Source organism: Carassius gibelio, chromosome A21 (genome assembly GCF_023724105.1).
Source record: "Carassius gibelio isolate Cgi1373 ecotype wild population from Czech Republic chromosome A21, carGib1.2-hapl.c, whole genome shotgun sequence".
NCBI lineage: Eukaryota > Metazoa > Chordata > Actinopteri > Cypriniformes > Cyprinidae > Carassius > Carassius gibelio.
In genome coordinates, this window is record NC_068391.1 from 1,953,562 (window position 1) to 1,966,109 (window position 12,548).

At 39.0% G+C, this 12,548-nt stretch overlaps 1 long non-coding RNA gene across 1 annotated transcript; it reads left to right on the forward strand.

Moving 5' to 3' along the window:
- The first annotated feature begins 6,002 nt into the window (after positions 1–6,002).
- LOC127941949 (uncharacterized) lies at positions 6,003–6,897 on the forward strand. Its single transcript, XR_008149229.1, has 2 exons — positions 6,003–6,217; positions 6,365–6,897. It is a non-coding gene; the product is annotated as an uncharacterized LOC127941949 (long non-coding RNA).
- The last annotated feature ends 5,651 nt before the right edge of the window (positions 6,898–12,548 follow it).

Sequence of the window (12,548 nt, forward strand, 5' to 3'; positions counted from 1 at the left end):
CAAATTCACAAACAAAGTATATATAATTTGGCCAAAATTACAGGTACCTATATTAATATTCAAGAATGAACAAATGTACTGTTATTATAGATTACAAAGGTATTTATAATTAAATACATCCAAAAGGTCAGGACTTGCCATACATTTTCTCATTTATTTAACCATTGTAATAATTTCCAAATTTGGACTTATTTGTGTCATTCGATAACTATATTCCCTATATCCATATTTGTAATTGCTTTATTGTAAAATAAATCAGGTAACAACTTTTGAGTATGATTTCAGTTTATCATATGTTATTATGTTTTTAAAAAGGAAGAAAAAGTTCCCTCAGAAGATATTTTAGAGCCTAATTGAGTTAAATCTGAAAAAGCAAACAAAATGTAGCTTTAAATATTAATATTTAATTTAGAATTACACATGCTATACTTTTGTTACAGAAACTGCATCTGAATCATTGGGTTGAGTAAATTTAAATAAACATAATTTCTATTTTTGTGAAACTATCACCAACTATTTATTAAATTGAAATGATAGCCTACTCAAAATATAATATAATAATAAAATAATAATATTACTTTTGTATTAATTTAACTGTTGAATAAAATATTTTCCAAATTTGCACTCATTCGTGTTTTAACTTTATGAGACAAAAGCTATATGTATAATTGTAAGGGCTATACTTGCCATCTTCGCGCTCTTGCAAACTGGATGCTCTGACTTGCCGTAGAGTCCTTGTAGCCATGAGAGGTGTGTCCATGTAGATGAGTAAATAAATCTGCATCTTAAGTGGCGTGTTGCGTTAACTTAACGTCTATCGGCGTGTGGCGTTATATTAACGCGTGGTGGCGTCTGGCGTTTACTTATCGCGTAACGGCGCTTATTTAACACCTGGCGGCGTTATGAAAACGGCGTTTTAAAATTAATACGGCGTTGAAAAGCACGCGTTTTCTGGTCCACTTGGCTTTCCATAATTAACCACCATCGTACGATGCATCGTTATGGAAACGAACTAGCTAGTCACAGCTGTTTCCCAAAACCTACGTTACCTGTGTCGCAGATCCATAGTTCAAACTATGTTGGTTTTAGCCGTCGTTCTTCTTCGATCTAATGGTTGACTGGAGCTATGAGCACATACAGTAATTTGGTTTTATTTTCTCTTTTCTTCGACTCCAATTATGCTTTTGAAATGACATCACAGGAGTCAAGTAATAACGAATCATTCATTTGTTCTGCAATTATATACACACATGGAGTTAAAATGTGCTCTTTTCTGATCCCAATGTCAATAATTTCACAATTTCATATAAATACTATTTCTTATTTGATATTGATAGGCTACTCAACCACAACTGAAAAAAGATGGGTCTTAAAACACCTGATGCTTATTTTGCTAAATTTTTCCTATTTAAGTCACCTTGCCATTCTGCCATGTGTTAATGAAAATGACACAAAAACCCCAATTTTCAAAGCATGAAATTGCTGATTTTTTGGAGGAGGCGGAAAATAATAAAGTCCAGCTATTTTCAAAGCTGCAAAACAGCATTACAAATGCTGACAAAAATCAAATCTGTGCAGAAATCACTCAAAAAATAAATGATGCTGTCTATGGATATGAACAAAGCCCAGCAGAAGTCAGTAATAAGTGGAGGGACTTTGCAAGTGTGACAAAACGGAGGGATCCAGCACGTAAGAGGGAAGCAAACAAGACTGATGTGGTATCAATTCAGTTCCTCCTGTCCTAGAGGAAGAGAAAGTTTTGGCCATCCTGGTGCCTGTTACAATGGAATGATCCTTGGAGGTATAGATACATGTGCATCAACCAGGCCTTTGCCTTCAAAGTTCAGGCCTCCAACATCAGGCCCTCTCCTGCCTGGCTTTTCAACATCAGACCTTTTCCTCCCTGGGCCTCCAACATCAGGCCCTCTCCAGACTCTTTTGTGTGGGCCACCTCTGCAGTTTGCCAGGTTGCTGAAGAGAGTGCATGGCTTTGGTGATAGCTGGCTGCTGGGAGTCAATACCTCATGACACCGCTATATATATATAAATATCTAGAATATAGATATAGATATAATAGGGGTGTAACGATACACGTATTCGTATCGAACCGTTCGGTACGAGGCTTTCGGTTCGGTACACAGTACGCATTATGTACCGAATGGTTCGTTGGACTAATTAATTACATTTGGAAAATAAAGAAGTGAGTGAAATATAATGTTATGCGTTCAGCAAGGTAGCCCAATATCCCATACGACGTTACAGGCAACGCCACTGACACCCCCGAAGAAAAATAAACACCAACTTATATGTTTATGTTAGGCTACTCAGTCAGGCGCTCGCTCATTCAGTACGCAGTGAAGGCTCGTTGCAAAATGGTTAATGCGTTTAACAGACCAGAAATAGAAGATCCTTCAATAACCAACAGGTCTGGTGTTTGGGTGCACCTTGGATTCCCTGTAAGCTATGATGGTGATGGCAAGAGAGTGGTGGATAAAAAAACAATGGTATGTCACATCGGTTACATGACAATAGGGTACACCAGCGGGAATAGGCTACTTCAAACATGTCAACTCATTTACATCACCCCAGTGTGTCAGTATCTGGAACAAGACGAATAAAAGGAGAAACATACACGCCACAAACTATCCCCGCAGCATTTAGACAGACATTTCCAACCGATTCAAACAGGGCAAAAGACATCACCGCGGCGATTGGTACATTTATAGGCGTGGATATGGGACCATACTCTGTAGTGAGTAACTACAGCCAGACCGTAATTCCTGTTTTGTACCAAAAAACAAAAGCCCACATAGAGAACCAATTGAGTAAAAACACACTATATATAAAGATTTATAGAGTTCCATATAAAAAGAGTTCCATCTTTGTATTTGTTCATAACTAATACAACAATATAACATTTTCATTTTTTCTTATAAGGAGCTGTTTTTGTTTTATACAGTATGCTGCTAAGAAAACACCATAGAAGATGGATAAAGAATAGCGCCATCATTGTTCAATGTAAAAAAAAAACATACTTTGTTACTGTAGTTTTAAAAAAAAAAATATTTGTAAAAAATCAAGGAAATTTATCTGCCAATTTTTTCTTTTAGCTGCATCTAAAACGTACCGAACCGTGACATCAGTGTATCGTATCGAACCGAACCGTGAATTTTGTGAACCATTTCACCCCTGATAAATATATATATATATATATACAAACGAAACGATGGCTGCGTTCAAATCGGCATGATTGATGCTTAGCCTAGTGTACAATGATTATTAATTTTGAAGGTGACGAAGGAAGCAACACTGGCACTAGTGCTGCAAGTGCTCCTGCTGTTGAACAACAGGGGGTGGACAGTTCAGCTTTTGAGTCAGAGCTGGAGCCTTCAGGTAAAGTTTAAGCTATAAGCAAAACTAAACATGCTGGCTGAAAAATATGTGCTGGCTGAAAAATATGTGCTTTTATGATTTATAAGGTCATCAGTAGTAGGACTGTGTTCATTGGGACATACAATTGATGGCTGCTTAATATAAATTATTGAAAGTGCTTATTTCATATTGCAGATAAACTCAATGTGCAGAGTGAGAGAGAGGGGGATTAAGGGAAAGATAATAGAGACAGTGAATGCCTTGATACTTCTTGATACTTCATTTGATTATTTTGCCCGTCCACAGTCTAAGGGTTTGGATTTATTTTTTAATTATAACCCAATTCAAACAACTGAAAGAGCCAAAAATTTAGCCGTCTGGTGGACACATGAATCGGGTGGTGGTGACTACAACAACAGAGGTGGCTTGGGGTGGAGTCAAATTCCGGCCTGATTTACTGTCCCAGTCCGCCACTGTTTGTATGCAACACGTCCTGCTTTGTATTACTAAATATGTAAATCATATTTGCTTACTAGCTTACTTCAAGCTTACTTCAAGGACAAAAGCTCATCTTTACAGACTGAGACGATGGAAGGTCAAATATTACTTACATATTTAGTAATACGAATCACTGCGAGCACTTTTCAATATGCGCGCCACTGAGTGACGTCTGTACTTCCCGGTAGTGATGTCCGATTCGTGAACAAATCGTTCAATTTAACCGCTTCTTCTTAGTGAACCGGTTGAATCAGTTCTCCAAATCGAACTGAATCGTTTCAAACGGTTCGCGTCTCCAATAAGCATTAATCCACAAATTACTTAAGCTGTTTACTTTTTTAACTTGACTGACACTTCCTCTGAGTCAGAATAAACCAATAAAAAAGGAATGTAAGGACTTATCTAACTCTGGGGGATACTGTGAATAAGCTAAAGTCCCAAAAAGTCGGAGTGTTCCTTTAACAAAGATTAAAGCACATTTGAAGAGCCTTTTAAATTTGCGCGACTAAGTTCATTTTTTTATTATTTTCATTGTGTTTTTCTTCTTTTGTAATGGCATATGTTTGATAGTTTCTGAAAAAGTTTCGTTCATTTTTATTGAAGCAAATGTAATTCCATATAACCCCAGCTACGGCCCTGAAAGTCAAACAATTTCATATAATTTAATTAATTATGTTATGAAAATACTTTTTCATGAATGTCAAGAGAAGAGGATTGTCACCAGCAAACCCAGGATGTTAGTCTTCAGTCCTCAAACATATATATTTACTTTCTGTCCGGCAACAAGTGTTGCATTGCCTTCAAGAACTCCGATTGGCTTTTCTTTTTCATACCATTATTTCCGGACACCTGTAACAAACTGATTGGATGTTGTCTCTTCTTCAGACTGATGGAAGAGAGTCTAGATGTTTCGCAGTCTTCATTGGCCAAGGACCGCCAAAGAGGCTGTCTGACTGAAATGAATCAACCATAGTTCGTTTTGATCAGCGTCGTGTTTATGGCAGTGAAAATGTAAAATCAATGCATCGCTACAATAACAGACTGACATCATTCATTCAAGAACATTGTGCAAGTTTACTGGAATAATTGCTCAGAGTCTATGTTGTCAACTTCACATACTTTTGAAAATTGTCAGAGTTGTAAATAGGAGGGCTTTCTTCTTCCAGTCGGGGGTTTGGTGTTATAGGCCTGAACTGGGACAAAGACTCATCCCGAGGAGAAGACGCCAAAGATGTGCAGCCGGGTCGGTGCTTTCCTTTCCTCATGAAAGGTTGGAGTGGTGGCTGTCTCCCTCTGCCTTCAAAAAAAGTTTTTATGGAAAGACAGAAAAACAAAAACCTGAACTATATTAGAAACGTACACATTTTGTACGTTTGTTAAAATTTGCAGGTTTATGCCACCGACCCAATTAAAGCAAAAATCATACTCACAGACTCTCTATTTAAATAAGGTTTCATTTGTTTTATTCAACAAAGTTGTTAAGACTTTACAATTAAGACATACAATATTTCTTCCCAAATCCACATAAAGAAACAGAAAATGACAAAGAGCGGAAAACAGCAAACAGAGTAAATAGAAATAGATGTTAAAAATGTACAAAGAAATTGAAGATGTCCAGAGGTTAAAATAACAATTACATTACAGCATTGCCATAAAATAATTGCTTTGTTCTGAAAAATGTGTGATCCTCAGAGAAAGTCCATCTGGAGAACTGGGAAAGGCATCTCGGTGTTTGGAGAATAGTCGATAGGCGGGTGAAATATGCGCCATCAGCATGTCCGAAGTGACTCGAGTCCGCAGAGTGTCGTTGGCTCGGGGTTTCTTCGGTATCGGAGCTGTAGCATTGTCGGTCGAAGTCTGGTAGCGACGTCGTTGTTCCTCAGATGAATCTGGGTATGATGCGCTCCCACAGGAACTGCCAAACACGTTGCAACATCGGCTGCCAGAAGTTTGCATTCTGCGCTGTCGTAGTCGGCGAGTCTGAGCTCCTCCCCAAATCAGGCTTCGACAGCGATATGCAGTTGCACATAACGATGTTCACGGATGTAGTTTCTTCAGGCATCGGAGCAAACGGCTGAAACACCACAGAAGATGAGATGAATGATCGTCCAAGGCAAAATGTGTGAGCTCCACAAGCTCTCCATTCAATTTATATGCTATGAAGAGTAGTGTTCGCGCTGCGCTGTTACTGATCAGCGCTGCGCTGGGGAGATCAGCTCGGTGGCGCTGGTGAACACGTCCTCTCTGCGCTGTCGAGTCGGTCGCGGAGCTCGGTCCATTGAGCCGCGCCTGTGACCGGTCAGCGCTGCGCGAACACTTTAATACCGCACTGTTTATCCTACATTAGGTGTGTTTGGCTAGCCATGAGCGCAAATGAAAGACAATTTCATGGGAATGTGTAACCTGTCATAGCCTATAAATTGAATTTAAAGCTTGTGGAGCTCACACATTTTGCCTTGGACGATCATTCATCTCATCTTCTGTGGTGTTTCAGCCGTTTGCTCCGATGCCTGAAGAAACTACATCCGTGACCATCGTTATGTACAGCTGCAGGAGGAGCTCAGACTCGCCGACTACGACAGCGCAGAATGCAAACTTCTGGCAGCCGATGTTGCAGCGTGTTTGGCAGTTCCTGTGGGAGCGCATCATACCCAGATTCATCTGAGGAACAACGACGTCGCTACCAGACTTCGACCGACAATGCTACAGCTCCGATACCGAAGAAACCCCGAGCCAACGACACTCTGCGGACTCGAGTCACTTCGGACATGCTGATGGCGCATATTTCACCCGCCTATCGACTATTCTCCAAACACCGAGATGCCTTTCCCAGTTCTCCAGATGGACTTTCTCTGAGGCATCTAATCTTCGATTTCTTCATACATTTTCAACATAATTAGTTCCACATTCACTATTGTGTGGTATTTTCCCGCTCATTATGTATTTTTCTGTTTCTGTGGATTTAGGCAGACCTCATTGACCTCATTGTATAAGTGTAACATCTTGAATAAAACAAATGAAAACTGATTTAAGTAGTGAGTCTGTCATTATGATTGTGGATTAAATTTGGGCAATCTAAATGCTTTTCTAAATGGTTTCTAATTATTTATATGAAGATGAAACAATGTAACACCAGTGACATTTTTAAATGAATATATATATATAAATGTCACAGAAGTGGCATGCTAGATGAAGATGTTTATTCAGGCATATTTTCAAATCATTAAATTGTGAAAATCTATGTCAAGTCAACAGGGCAACGATTATAGGGGCCCACGGCTGAGGGGGTCCCCCGGCGATATCAACCGACTGCTGAGCAGGGGCGGATTTAGACATTTTGGGGCCCAAGGCAAACACAGACATGGGGCCCTCTACATCTATTGTTTAAATAGAAATAAAAAAAAGAAGAAAAATAAAAAGGATAAATTCTATCCTTGCTCTGAACTGGGCCTCTCTGCACTATTAAGCAGCGTTCTTTGTCAGTGAGATGTTTTGGCCAGAGTGCTTGGTCATCTTCAAGTTCAAGTGTAACACATTGGTCAGAATAGCCGTGTTTCCACTACCAAGCTAGGACCGGGCGTGCTAGTGCGTGCCAGGGCCAGTTGCGTTTCCACTGTCACTTCCGGGGCTTGATGGTGCTTTGCCGGGGCTTCCTCGGGGCCAACGGCCAGGGTTTTTTGGCCCGACGAAAACCTTGAGCCAAAGCGGGCCAGCTGGGGCTAGAGGAGGGGTTATGAACAAAGGCGGAGTTTCTCCGTGTCTAGAGAGCGTCAGCGTGGATCATTTCAGAAAGATAACAGCTTTAACAGCAGCATTAAAGACGTTTTAAAATAAGTTGAGCTCAAAACTCACTCTTAGTTAGCAGCAAGTGTTTGCTTGATCCGATGTGGATTATAATCACTAAACAAGGCAGAAATATTTATAAGCGATGTAAAAGACTATGCTCGATAAACATTAACGTTACACAGTAAACATGTTAAATATGACCGCTTGGAGAAATCAGACGTCAGCTTCTTATTCACAATTGTGTATTTATTAAGTAACATTTTATCTGTCGTCTCGTTTCGTGAGTTTAGCTCCACGTTGCATATCATCAAAATATAATAACGATTTTTGTTCGGGAGCTTTTATAAAAATAGAGAGTCTGCGCCGAGGATCATTTAAGAAAGATAACAGCTTTAACACCAGCATTAAACACTTTTTTTTTTTAAATAAGTTGAGCTCAAAACTCTCTTTCAGTCAGCAGCGAGTGTTTGAAATAACTTGATCCAATGTGGACCATACAAGGCAGAAATATTTACAAGCGATGAAAAAGATATGCACGCTAAACATATTACCATAGTAAACATGGTAAAATATGACCGCTTGAAGAAATCAGACGTCAGCTTCTTATTCTCTATCACAATCGTGTATTAAGTAACTTATATTATCTTTCACAAGCCTCGTCTCGAGAGTTTATCTCACGTTGCCTATCATAAAAGAATATAGCCTAATAATGTTTTTTGTTCGGGAGCTTTTATAAAAATAGAGATATTATCATTAATTCTAAATATGACGGCTATACTGTGGCCAATAAACAGAAACAGACTCGACTGAATAAGCAGGCTATTTTCATAAGCGTTAAAAATAAATAAATAAAATAGAAATAAGTGTATTTATGTGTGATTAATTTTGAGTCCTGATAAATTAAATAAATTCTATAGATAAAACATCGATGATTTTGAATTTGAATATATAACAAAGTATGCAAACAAACAAACTTTTAAGCCCTGGCTCGCACTGGGCCGACAGTGGAAATGCGGCTAGTGACTGCTAGTACTCATTACTCATCAATTTTCCTAAAAACTTTTTGCTTTCCTCCTGTTTCTTCCTTTTTTCAGCACCGCTTGGGTAGCTTCGCTTCATTTTTACTGTCAACACTCTCTCTCTGTACACTCTGTCTATCACTGTCAATCACTTCTTCTTCGTCAGTTTTTTGGCGCATTACAGCCTTGTCACTTTCGCAGATGCGCAGTAAGTGAAATAATGGAATAGTCCAATGTAGTGAGGTGGGGGGGGGGGCCTCCTGTCTGCGACACTAATGATTTGATGCCATTTTTCGCAAATGGAGTTTTAGAAATATATATTTTGCACGAAGTAAAAAAAAAATAAAAATCTTTAAGCAAGTTAATGGGGCATTTTGGGGGCCCCTAGGTAGCTCGGGGCCCAAGGCAATTGCCGACCTTTGCCTAATGGTAAAGTCCGCCCCTGCTGCTGAGGCCGGCGTAAATAACGCTCAGGGGTGCATTTCCCGTACTACGACGTAACTCGCTGATTAACCACCATCGTATGATGCATCGTTATGGAAACGAACTAGCTAGTCACAGCTGTTTCCCAAAACCTACGTTACCTGTGTCGCAGATCCATAGTTCAAACTATGTTGGTTTGAGCCGTCGTTCTTCTTCGATCTAATGGTTGACTGGAGCTATGAGCACATACAGTAATTTGGTTTTATTTTCTCTTTTCTTCGACTCCAATTATGCTTTTGAAATGACATCATAGGAGTCAAGTAATAACGAATCATTCATTTGTTCTGCAATTATATACACACATGGAGTTAAAATGTGCTCTTTTCTGATCCCAATGTCAATAATTTCACAATTTAATATAAATACTATTTCTTATTTGATATTGATAGGCTACTCAACCACAACTGAAAAAAGATGGGTCTTAAAACACCTGATGATTATTTTGCTAAATTTTTCCTATTTAAGTCACCTTGCCATTCTGCCATGTGTTAATGAAAATGACACAAAAACCCCAATTTTCAAAGCATGAAATTGCTGATTTTTTGGAGGAGGCGGAAAATAATAAAGTCCAGCTATTTTCAAAGCTGCAAAACAGCATTACAAATGCTGACAAAAATCAAATCTGTGCAGAAATCACTCAAAAAATAAATGATGCTGTCTATGGATATGAACAAAGCCCAGCAGAAGTCAGTAATAAGTGGAGGGACTTTGCAAGTGTGACAAAACGGAGGGATCCAGCACGTAAGAGGGAAGCAAACAAGACTGATGTGGTATCAATTCAGTTCCTTCTGTCCTAGAGGAAGAGAAAGTTTTGGCCATCCTGGTGCCTGTTACAATGGAATGATCCTTGGAGGTATAGATACATGTGCATCAACCAGGCCTTTGCCTTCAAAGTTCAGGCCTCCAACATCAGGCCCTCTCCTGCCTGGCTTTTCAACATCAGACCTTTTCCTCCCTGGGTCTCTAACATCAGACTCTTTTGTGTGGGCCACCTCTGCAGTTTGCCAGGTGGCTGAAGAGAGTGCATGGCTTTGGTGATAGCTGGCTGCTGGGAGACTGGCTAATGCGTTTAACAGACCAGAAATAGAAGATCCTTCAATAACCAACAGGTCTGGTGTTTGGGTGCACCTTGGATTCCCTGTAAGCTATGATGGTGATGGCAAGAGAGTGGTGGATAAAAAAACAATGGTATGTCGCATCGGTTACATGACAATAGGGTACACCAGCGGGAATAGGCTACTTCAAACATGTCAACTCATTTACATCACCCCAGTGTGTCAGTATCTGGAACAAGACGAATAAAAGGAGAAACATACACGCCACAAACTATCCCCGCAGCATTTAGACAGACATTTCCAACCGATTCAAACAGGGCAAAAGACATCACCGCGGCGATTGGTACATTTATAGGCGTGGATATGGGTTGGGTAGTGGAAAACGCAGGTTTTAAGAACATGCTTAATGTAATTGAGCCCCGTTACAATATTCCTCCACGAGCCCACTTTAAGCCAGACCGTAATTCCTGTTTTGTACCAAAAAACAAAAGCCCAAATAGAGAACCTTTGAGTAAGAACACACTCCATATAAAGAGTTACAGAGTTCCATATAAAAAGAGTTCCATCTTTGTATTTGTTCATAACTAATACAACAATATAACATTTTCATTTTTTTTTTTATAAGAAGCTGTTTTTGTTTTATACAGTATGCTGCTAAGAAAACACCATAGAAGATGGGTAAAGAATCGCTCCATCATTGTTCAATGCAAAAAAAAATCATACTTTGTTAGTTTTAATAAATAAAACATTTTTTAAAAAATCAAAGAAATGTATCTGCCAATTTTTTTCTTTTTGCTGTATCTAAAACGTACCGAACCGAGCCGTGAAACCAGTGTATCGTATCGAACCAAACCGTGAATTTTTGTGATATATATATATATATATATATATATATATATATACAAACGAATCGATGGCTGCGTTCACATCGGCATGATTGATGCTTAGCCTAGTGTACAATGCTTATTTATTTTGAAGGTGACGAAGGAAGCAACAGTAGCACTAGTCAGTGTTGTAGTCGAGACCAGCTCATTCGAGTCCGAGTCCAGATCGAGTCCAGAGAGATTGGATCTTTGACAAGACCTAAAGAAATCTTCAAGGGTATGTAAAATGTTTGGTGGAAACAATAAAGGGTAAAAGGGCCACATAGTATGTGGTGTAAAGGTAATTTTATTAGTATTATGAATTGTAACTTGTCAATATTAAGTGCTCATTTTCACATAACATCGTTGTACCACTATACACATCCATATAACCTTTCTAGTACAAGTAACATTACTGTACCACTATACCTGTAAATGTTCAACTGTAACAGCTTTTACATAACTTTTAACCTTGAAGCTTAACTAATGACTGCTAATATCCTTACAATGTCTTGGATTATGTGCACTTTAGATGTTGTGAAGATTAAAGATGGGCATAATTACTTTTCAAAAAAATAAGTGAGGAGACCATCCTGCTACCCAACCAAGCACGATGTGGTCTCATGATCAATCCACCCCGACTAAAAACACTCTACTGGTGCAGAGGAAGCGGGGACTGACAACAGTTACCATTTTAGCACTTTCTAATCTAATGCTAATTTCCCTGGATGGTGCGTTTTAATGCAGGGTAAAATACACACTAGTCCAAGTTTTTTTTAGTTACGGAGGGCATACACACAAGAGCCGACTGACTGTCCAGGAAAATTTCATGCAAAAGTGTGTATGTGCCAGGGGAAGAAAGCTGAATGAAATGCCATATAAGTTCAATGCAGTGGTGGACAGTAACGGAGTAGCTTTACTTCGTTACTGTACTTAAGTACATTTTTCAAGTATCTGTACTTTACTGGAGTAGTTTTATTTTGAGCAACTTTTACTTTTAATTCGCTACATTCCAAAGCATAAAATCGTACTTTTTACTTCACTACATTTCATAAAACATATCGTTACTCCCTATAATATCATGTGCTCCGACACGCAGAAGCGGTGTCTGATTCATCATGAACGAACTGAATCTTTTCAAAATAAACTTTTAAATCGGATCGCGAATCGCACCAAATGATTCGTTTACGAATTAGAATGATCCGATTGCAGCTGTTCTGGAGTCTACCACTCACCGATTCAAATGAACCGTTTAGTGCGAGTCAGTAAGAACCGGGAGATCTTGTGAGCGCGCGTGCGTCTGATCTTGCTAAAAGTAAGTTATTAAATTTAGGATTAATTATTGTAACTGAAAATCATATTTAGGTCAAAATTGTCAGTTGTTTGGGAACTAAATCCGTTGTAAAGAGTGATCTGTTTAAGCCCACTGAAATGCTCGAGTGCAGACGCATCAATTTTAGGTAAAAAAAAAA